Genomic DNA, 10,782 nt, shown 5'->3' with positions numbered 1-10,782 from the left:
TCCTCACGTGTTGTTGGAGGGGTCCGGTGGGAGGTTATTGAATCATGGGGGCGGTTACCTCCATGCTGTTCTTGTGATACTGAGTGAGTTCTCACAAGATCTCGTGGTTTTACAAGGGGCTTCCCCCACTGTGTGCCCCCTGAACCCTGCCCTCCCCAGCCATGCTGCACTGGGAGTCAATTAAAGCTCTTTCCTTTATAAATTACCCAGTCACAGGTATGTTTTTCTTTTTTGGAGTTTTTACATTTTTTATTTGATACATAATATTTGTACATATTTTTAGGGCACATCATGTATTATTTTGTTACATGCATAGGATATGTAATGACCAACAGAGAATATTTAGGGTATCCATCACCTCCACTATTTATCACTTCTATGTGTTGGGAAATTTTTTTTTTAATTTTAATTTTAATTTTTATTTATTTATTTATTTTGAGACAGAGTCTTGCTCTGTCGCCCGGGCTGGAGTGCAGTGGCTGGATCTCAGCTCACTGCAAGCTCCGCCTCCCGGGTTCATGCCATTCTCCTGCCTCAGCCTCCCGAGTAGCTGGGACTACAGGCGCCCGCCACCTCGCCCTGCTAGTTTTTTGTATTTTTTAGTAGAGACGGGGTTTCACCGTGTTAGCCAGGATGGTCTCGATCTCCTGACCTCGTGATCCGCCCGTCTCGGCCTCCCAAAGTGCTGGGATTACAGGCTTGAGCCACCGCGCCCGGCCTGTGTTGGGAATATTTTAAGCCTGCTCTTTTAAAATTTATTTTATTTTAAGTTCTGGGGTACACGTGCAGGATGTGCAGGTTTTTTACATAGGTAAACGTACGCCATGGTAGTCTGCTGCACCTACCAACCCATCACCTAGGTATTAAGTCCGTGATGCATTAGCTATTTTTCCTGATGTTCTCCCCACTCGGGTATGTCTTTATTAGCAACACGAGAATGAACTAATACACATGTTCAACAGAAGATGGCTATGAAATAGCTTAAATGATACAAAAGAGCATACACTGAAAAATATTCCCTTTTTTTTTTTTTTTTTTTTGGAGACAGGGTCTCACTCTGTCACCCAGGCTGGAGTGCAGTGGTGCGATCTTGGCTCAATGCAACCTCTGCCTCCCATGTTTAAGCAGTTCTCCTGCCTTAGCTGGGTTTCAGTTGTGTGCCACCACACCCAGATAATTTTTGTGTTTTGGTAGAGATGGGGTTTCACCATGTTGGCCAGACTGGTATTGAACTCCTGACCTCAAGTGATCTGCCCGCTCCCAAAGTGCTGGGACTAGGCTGGGTGCTGTGGTTCACATCTGTAATCCCAGAACTTTGGAAGGCCGAGGCTGGTGGATCACCTGAGGCTAGGAGTTGGAGACCAGCCTGGCCCACATGGTGAAACCCAGTCTCTACTAAAAATACAAAAATTAGCTGAGTATGGTGGCACCTGCCTGTAATCCCAGCTTCTCAGGAGGCTGAGGCAGGAGAACTGCTCCAACCTGGAAGGCGGAGGTTACAGTGAGCAGAGATCATGCCACTGCACTCCAGCCTGGGTGACAGAGCAAGACTCCATCTCAAAAAAGAAAGAAAGAAAGAAAAATAAAGTGCTGGGATTACAAGCATGAGCCACCGTGCTGGGCTGAAAAATATTCCTATGTTTAATCCCTGAGTTTTCTTTTTCTTTTTTTGAGACAGTTTCACTTTTTTTGCCCAGGCTGGGATGCAATGGCACAATTTCAACTCACTGCAACCTTTGCCTCCCGGGTTCAAGCGATTTTCTTGCCTCAGCCTTCCAAGTAGCTCGAATTACAGGCATGTGCCACCACGCCTGGCTAATTTTTTGTATTTTTAGTAGAGACGAGGTTTCGTAATGTTGGTCAGACTGGTCTCGAACTCCTGACTTCAGGTGATCCAACCGCCTTGGCTTCCCAAAGTGCTAGGATTACAGGCGTGAGCCACCGTGCCTGGCCAATCTCTAAGTTTTATTGCATAATTGAGAGCATATATATTTCTATGTATTTTACCATTTTGGTTGTTAGATAAATGGGATATTGACTATTTTATATTAATTTTATCTCCAGCAACTCTCATGAATTATATTGTTGCTTATAATAGTTGTTTAGTTGCTTCTCTTCAGTTTGTCAATCTGCTTGGTGTGGTAGGCAGAATAATCATTTCCTATAGGTGTCCATATCTTTATCTCTGGAACGTGTGATTATATCGTTACTTTATATGGCAAAAGGGATTTTTTTCAGCTGTTACTAAATTACAAATCTTGAAATAGGGAGATTGTGCAGTTTTGCTTGGGTAAGCCCAATGTAATCACAAGAGTTCTTAAGAGATGGAAAAGAGAGGCAGAAGAGCCAGAGAAGCGGCAATGATGGAAGCAAAGATTGGAGTGATGTGATGCCATCAGCCAAGAAGTTTAGGCGGCTTCTCTAAACTGGAAAAGGCTAGGAAATAGATTCTCCTCTAGAGCCTCCAAAATGCAGCCCTGACAACACCTTGATCCTAGCCCAGTGACACTTCAGATTTCTGACCACGAGAATTATAGGGTAACAAATGCGTATTGTCATAATCCACTAAATTTGTGTAATTTGTTATAGCAGCCGTAGGAAACTAATATGTGGTCTTTCAAATACCTCCTTTACCTTATTTTTTTCAATTAGCAATAGATTCCTATATTACTTTTCCCTCCCCTCCCCTCCCCTCCACTCCCTTCCCCTCCTCTCGCCTCTCCTCTCTTCACTTCTTCTCTCTCTCTGGTTTTTCATAGAGCAGGGCTTTACTATATTGCCCAGCCTGGTATCAAATTCCTAAGGCCAAGTGATCCTCTGGACTTAGCCTCCCAAAGTGCTAGGATTGCTGGCGTGAACCACCATGCCTGGCCTTTTTTTCCTAATATATGAAACAGATGGCCGGGTGTGGTGACTCACGCTTGTAATCCCAGCACTTTGGGAGGCCAAGGCGGGCAGATCACCTGCGGTCAGGAGTTTGAGACCAGTCTGGCCAACATGGTGAAACCCCGTCTCTACTAAAAAATACAAAAATCAGCTGGGTGTGGTGGTGCGTGCCCGTAATCCCAGCTACTCAGGAGGGTGAGGTGGAGGGTGACGTGGAAGAATCGCTTGAACTCGGGAGGCGGAGGTTGCAGCCAGCCGAGATCATGCCACTGCAATCCATCCTGGGTGACAGAGTGAGATTTCATCTCAAATAAAGAAAAATAAAGTAGAAAAAGATAACATAAAATCAATTCATATAGATTTGCCTCCTTTATTTGCAGCTTCAGAGTATTGTTTATGTATTTTTCCCTACGTTTAAGAATTGTATTGTGTTCTTCGTTTTGTTGCTTTTTTTTGAGATGGAGTCTCTCTCTTCGCCCAGACTGGAGTACAGTGGTGTGATCTCAGCTCACTGCAACCTTCTGCCTCCCAGGTTCAAGTGATCCTCCTGCTTCAGCTTCCCAGATTGTGCCGTTGCACAATGTGCCATTAAAAGGATGCACCATCACACCTGGCTAATTTTTGTATTTTGGGTAGAGATGGGGTCACGCCATGCTGGCCAGGTTGGTCTCGAACTCTTGACCTCAGGTGATCTGCCCACCTTGGCCTCCCAAAGTGCTGGGATTACAGGCGTGAGCCACCACACCCAGCCCGTATTGTGTACTTTGAATGATAGCAAAGAATAAAAAAATTGTATTGTGCTTTTTTCTTGAATTATGAGTTGTTTGTACAGCAAAGAAATAAGCATTGTAACTATAGTTATTGCAAATATAACCAATCTGTAGATCTTAACATTCTGTTATCACTTTATTATTGACTTTTTTCATTTATTAAATTTATCAATATCTTACGTGTACATCTCTGTGGATTCTGGAGTTATGGCTAGCCTAGAAAGGCTTTTTTCCTGAGATTTAAGAATTCTTCTCCTTTTTCCTAGTATTGTCATGAGTGGTGTGTTTTCTGAGATGGAGCGTCACTCTGTTGCCCATGCTGGAGTGCAATGGCACAATCTCGGCTGGCTGCAATCTCCGCCTCTTGTGTTCAAGCGATTCTCCCACCTCAGCCTTCCTAGTAGCTGGGATTACAGGTGCATGCCACCATGCCCGACTGAAATGCTCGGCTGATTTTTTGGGTACTTTTTAGTAGAGACGGCCTTTCACCATGTTGGCCAGGCTGGTTTCAAACTCCTGAACTCAGGTGATCCACCTGCCTTGGCCTCCCAAAGTGCTAGTGTCCCCGGAATTGGTGGTCTCACTGACTTCAAGAATGAAGCTGGGGACCCTCGCGGTGAGTGTTACAGTTCTTAAAGATGGTGGGTCTGGAGTTTGTTCCTTCTGATGTACAGATGTGTTCAGAGTTTCTTCCTTCTGCTGGGTTCGTGGTTTTGCTGGCTTCAGGAGTGAAGCTGCAGACCTTCGTGGTGAGTTTTACAGCTCATTAAGCTGTCGTGGACCCACAGTGACCAGCAACAAATTTTTTGTAAAGAGTGAAATAACTAAGCCTCCACAGTGTACAAAAGAAAGTGCCGCTTTCCCAGGTCGCTGGCTCAGGCAGCTTTCTTTTATTCCCTTATCTGGCCCCACCCACTTCCTGCTGACTGGTTCAATTTACAGAGAGCTGATTGGTCCATTTTGACAGAGTGCTGATTGGTGCATTTACAAACCCTTAGCTAGACATAAAGGCTCTCCAAGTCTCCACTAAACCCAGGAGCCCAGCTGGCTTCACCTAGTGGATCCCACACCAGGGCACCAGGAGGAGCTGCCCACTGGTCCTGTGCCATGCACCTGCACTCCTCAACCCTTGGGCAGTTGATGAGACCGGGCACCGCTGAGCAGAGGGTGGCGCTCGTTGGGGAGTCTCGGGTCGCGCGGGAGCCCACCACGGGGGTTAAGGCATGGTGGGCTGCAGGTCCCGAGCCTTGCCCAGCGAGGAGGCAGCTGAGGCCTGGCGAGAATTTGAGCACAGCGCCGGCGCACTGGCACTGCTGGGGGACCCGGTGCACCCTCTGCAGCTGCTGGCTCGGATGCTAAGTCCCTCACTGCCTAGGGCTGGTGGCGAGTGTGCGCCTGGCAAACCCACTCCCACCAGGAACTCGTGTTGGCCCGTGAGCGCCAGGCGCAGCCCCAGTTCCCTCCGGCACTTCTCCCTCCACATCTCCCGGCAAGCAGAGGGAGCTGCCTCCGGCTTCGGCCAGCCTGGAGAGGGGCTCCCACAGTGCCGTGGCGGCCTGTAGGGCTCCTCAAGTGCCGCCGGAGTGGACACCGAGGCGGAGGAGGTGCCGAGAACAAGGACTGCTAGTATATTGTTACCTCTCACTAGGATTACAGGCATGAGCCACCGCCTCCCGCCGTGAGTTTGATTTTTATTCATAAGAATTGATTTGGCTCCCTACCTGAATTTCTTATGCCAAATTAAAATCCAAATGGTCCAAAGATTTTTGAGTACAATTCATAAATGCAAAGTCTTGGTTCCCTACTTGAATTTCTCTACACCAAATTAAATTCCAAATGGTTATTCACAAATATTTGAATGACTGGGTTTTTTTCTTGTTGTTTTGTTTGAGACCTAGTCTCACTCTGTCTCCCAGGCTGGAGTACAGTGGGGCAATCTCGGCTTACTGCAACCTCTGTTTCCCAGGTTGAAGCGATTCTCCTGCCTCAGCCAACGGAGTAGCTAGCATTACAGGCATGTGCTGCCACACCTGGCTAATTTTTGTAATTTTAGTAGATATGGGGTTTTGCCATATTGGCCAGGCTGGTCTTGAACTCCTGACCTCAGGTGATCTGCCCGTGTCGGACTCCCAAAGTGATGGGATTACAGGTGTGAGCTACCACACCTGGTCTGTCTTTGAACCATTTGGAATTTAATTTGGTATAAGAAATTCAGGTAGGAAACCTAGACTTTTCAGATAGCTCTCCAGTTGTCCCAGCATCATTTACTGAATAATCTATTATTCTTGCATTTTTCTTTTTAAATATTTTACATTTATATTTATAAAGATGGGGTCTTACTATCTTGCCCAGGCTGGTTTTGAACTCCTGGTCTCAAGTGATCCTCCTGCCTCAGCCTCCCAAAGTGCTGGAATTATAGGCTTGAGCAAATGTGCCCAGCTGGATGATTTGATCCTACATGAATTAGATATAACTGGGTTCACATTATAGATTCACTACTTGCTACTGGTCTTGTGCAAGATGTGATTTAATTTCCTCATCCATAGAACTAGGCCAATAACATCTGCCCATAGCGTTGTGAGGAATGAATGAGATGTACAGTCTTGCAAGAAAACTGGCAGAAAATTACATACAGGACAGAAAATAAATATTGGTTCCTCTCGTTTCCTGAAGATTCTGTGGCCTCCTTCAGGCATTGGCTTAGATGCTCATATGCGTCCATGATTATGCAAGCTCTTTATGAGCCCTGGCAGGAAAGGCAGCCAAGGTTGGCCCTAGGGTATCACAGGGAACAAAGTGCTGCTTTCGGTCCTATCCAGAGTAATCACATGGATCTCCTGTGAGGAACTGGCCTTTTGAGCCATGTTGTGTGGCCTGGTAAGGGTTGTTGATTACCCAGAGATGACTTATGTAAATTACTAGCATAATGGTCCTGTGACAGTGACTCTGATAGATGATGCAAGTCCCTGGAGGTTTCCGGAAGGTGGAAGGACACAGGGTAGAAGTGGGAGGATTTGTTCTTAGAAACAGCGTTGGGGGCCGGGCGCAGTGGCTCATGCTTATAATCCCAACACTTTGGGAGGACAAGGCAGGTGGATCACAAGGTCAGGAGTTCGAGACCAGCCTGGCCAATATGGTGAAACCCCGTCTCTACTAAAAATACAAAAAATTAGCTGGGCGTGGTGGCAGGCTCCTGTAGTCCCAGCTACTCAGGAGGCTGAGGCAGGAGAATCGCTTGAACCCGGGAGGCAGAACTTGTAGTCGTGAGCAGAGATCACGCCACTGCCCTCCAGCCTGGGCGACAGAGCGAGACTCCGTCCCAAAAAAAAACAAAAACAGCTAGGCATGGTGGTGTGTGCCTGTAGTCCCAGCTTCTTGGGAGGCTGAGGCAGGAGAATGGCTTGAACCCAGGAGGAGGAGGTTGCAGTGAGCAGAGAGAGCGCCACTGACTCCAGCCTGGGCAGCACAGTGATACTCCATCTCAAAAAAAAAAAAAAAAGAAATGCTATTATGGGTCGATCTTGATTTGTTTACACATACACACCTGCTCTAATTTTAGACGGGTCATATGGCTATGCAGTCATTGAGTTTACAGCTAAAGGCTGTACTTTAATTATTCATAGTACTTCCTACAGGACTGAATTTGTGATTCTGTGTTATCACAGTTCAAATGAGCATTGGAACTATTGTCTGCTTAGTAATCAGAGAGCTTTTGTCTTTATGCTGTGATTCCAGAATTTCTCCCCTACTTGATTCCTGATACCTCGATTTTTAAAAAATACTCAAGAAGACTGAGATTTTCATGTCATAATTAGGGATAATTAAAATGCAAATACAGCTAGGGAGTTTATACACTGACATATTTGGAGTATCTCTTCCTTACTAGAATGTGAACTTCTTAGAGGCAGGAACTTTATTTTGTACCCTACTATGTCCCCAGTGTATACTTACACAAGTGGCATATAGTTCGTGCTTAATAAATATTTGCTGAATGAATGAGCAAATGAGAGTCTATATTAATGTGTCAATTATTGTAGCAGTCAGCATTTCCTTTGTCTACCTTTTTTTTTTTATGCCTTTACACATTTTAGGCTTTATACATGCTGCATTCTCTTTCTGCAATGCCTTTTCTCTGCCTTTTACTCCTCCATCGCCTCTTCTGAACCTGCAGAAGGTATAATAATCCTTTAAAACTCCCCTTGTTTTGGTAAAATGCTCCTTGATTCCTATCTTTCTCCTCAAATCAATCCTTAAAAAAAAAAAAAAAAATCAGCTGGGTTCCTGTAGCCTTTTTTATTTTTTTGAGACGGAGTTTTGCTCTTGTTGCCCAGGCTGGAGTGCAATGGTGCGCTCTCAGCTCACTGCAACCTCCGCCTCCTGGGTTGAAGTGACTCTACTGCCTCAGCCTCCCAAGTAGCTGGGATTATAGGCGTGCACCACCACACCCTGCTAATTTTTGTATTTTTAGTAGAGACAGGGTTTCACCATGTTGACCAGGCTGGTCTTGAACTCCTGACCGCAGATGATCCACCTGCCTCAGTCTCCCAAAGTGTTGGGATTACAGGTGTGAGCCACCGCGCCTGGCCCCCTGTAGCTCTTTGTGTATAATCCTGTTATAAAAGGAATCATTTTGTCCTGTAATGATTTGTTTACATGTCAGCCTCTGCCATTAGAAATGAGTTCTTTGTTGGCTGGGCACAGTGGCTCATGCCTGTAATCCCAGTAGTTTGGGAGTCCGAGGTTGGTAGATTATGAGGCCAGGAGTTCAAGACCAGCCTCGCCAAGATGGTGAAACCCGTCTGTACTAAAAATACAAAAAAAATTAGCCAGGTGTGGTGGCAGACACCTGTAATCCCAGCTACTTGGGAGGCTGAGGCAGAGAATTGCTTGAACCCGGGAAGTGGAGGTTGCAGTGAGCCGAGATCATGCCACTGCACTCCAGCCTGGGCGACAGAGCAAGACTCCATCTTAAAAAAAAGACAAAAAAAAATAAAAGAAATGAGTTCTTTGGGCCGGGCGCAGTGGCTCACACCTGTAATCCTGACACTTCGGGAGGCTGAGGCAGGTGGATCACCTGAGGTCAGGCGTTTGAGACCAGCCTGGCCAACATGGGAAAACCCCGTCTCTACTAAAAATACAAAAAATTAGCCAGGTGTGGTGGTGCATGCCTGTAATCCCAGCTACTTGGGAGACTGAGGCAGGAGAATTGCTTGAACCTAGGAGGTGGAGGTTGCAGTGAGCTGAGATTGTGCCATTGCACTCCAGCCTGGGCAACAGGGTGAAACTCTGTCTCAAAAAAACAAAAACAAACAAGAAATGAGTTCTTTGAGGTTGTGATATTGTTCGCCCAGGCTGGAGTGCAGTGGCGCGATCTCCGCAAGTTCCGCCTCCCGGGTTCATGCCATTCTCCTGCCTCAGCTTCCCAAGTAGCTGGGACTACAGGCACCCCACCACCAGGCCCGGCTAATTTTTTATATTTTTAGAAGAGACAGGGTTTCACCGTGTTAGCCAGGATGGTCTTGATCTCCTGACCTTGTGATCCGCAGCCTCGGCCTCCCGAAGTGCTGGGATTACAGGCGTGAGCCACCCCTGGCCGATATTGTGTATTTCTTTTGTATCCTCACTCTTAGTGTAGTGACTGGTTTATGGCAGATGTTTAATAAACATCACTGACAACTGACTGAATCTTGCAAGTGGTCCTTCACCCTGCAGGGTTCCAGAAAGGTCTCAGACAACTCCCTGTTAAGGAGTGCATCACAAAATCATTTTCTTTAAAAGCACTATTTTGGATAGGAAATCTTCCTCCCTACTAATGTTTTCTTTTGCTAAATCTCTTTATTCTGTATTCAAATGGAATGATTTGTGTGGAAACACAGAGTATAGCCCATAAGTAAGGGATTTAGAAATACTTGGTCAGATTTCAAGGTGGGATTGATTAACTTGGTTTTCCACTCTTTGGATGCTTTCTGGTTACTTTGATGTCATAGAAACCTCAAAAATAGTGACATTTAGGGAGGGTTTGAATACTTATCCTGAGGAAAAACAAATAGTTTCACTATTGGTTTTGACTCCTGTTGGTGTCGGACGGGGGAATTATGTTGTATAACGTAGTATCTCATGTCTCCAGCTATAAGAGGATTGTGGCCTGCTCAGGTTGCTATGGTTGTGACTATGACAACTCTGGAAAACATGAGAGAGATGCCAAGAAGAGGGCGTGGTAATGGTGATGGGCACAAGAGAACAAATGTCCAAGAGTAGGGACTGCATAGGGTCCTTGGATTCCAGTGGTTGTCCTTGGATTCCAGTGGCAGGGAGTCAAAACCCTATTCGAAGATCTGACTTCCACATTCTATTATTTACATAGAAGCAAACCCTCAACTGCTAATAATTGATCTTTCATTCATCCATTCTGCTTTTTGTTATTCTGAGGAAGGAAATGAAGTAGAGAGAAGCAGCATAAGTACCTAGCCTATAACCCAAAGAGCTGCAGCTCTTGAGAACAGGCACTATTTAATTAAGCCAACTGTGAATTTGTGTGGGTGAAAGTAACAGCTGCTGATACTTAGGATATTTTTAAGTTGCACCCAGTTGGGATACTCTCTGTGTCTATATATGGTCCTTCATGCTAAAGGACCTCGTGGAGATGGGTGGGCTAAAAACACAGACTCTTTGAAACTACATCGTCATCTTTTCATCTCTGTCAGCACATCAGCAGCCTGCTCTCTGGGAAACTTCAGCAAGGTTAAATGTTAAACCATTCATCTGACCTACTCAGCAGTAACTCCTCCATCCCCCTACATTGTTGCTAGGCTTTTCTGAGATTCAAGGAGAGACTTATTTGTTTAGTTCCAATATACTTTCAAGCTGCCTAGTTACCATGTCTTGTGCACAATGTGCACTCCAGACAAACAAACTTTTTCAGAGCACAGCAGATTGGAGCAACAAACAAGCCTAACAAATTGAGCCCCCTGAGCCCATGTGCTATCTGAAGTAAACCAAAACACAGCTGGTGGAGTTAATTTTAGACTTTCCAACCTTGGTAATGTCCTATCAATTTGGGAAAAGCTGTTTTGAAGAGGCTCGAAAAGGACAGTCCCTCCTTCTCCCTATGGCAGCTTACTGCTAT

The sequence above is a fragment of the Piliocolobus tephrosceles genome, chromosome 3 (assembly GCF_002776525.5).
Source record: "Piliocolobus tephrosceles isolate RC106 chromosome 3, ASM277652v3, whole genome shotgun sequence".
Taxonomy (NCBI): domain Eukaryota; kingdom Metazoa; phylum Chordata; class Mammalia; order Primates; family Cercopithecidae; genus Piliocolobus; species Piliocolobus tephrosceles.
This window is presented reverse-complemented; position numbering follows the sequence as displayed.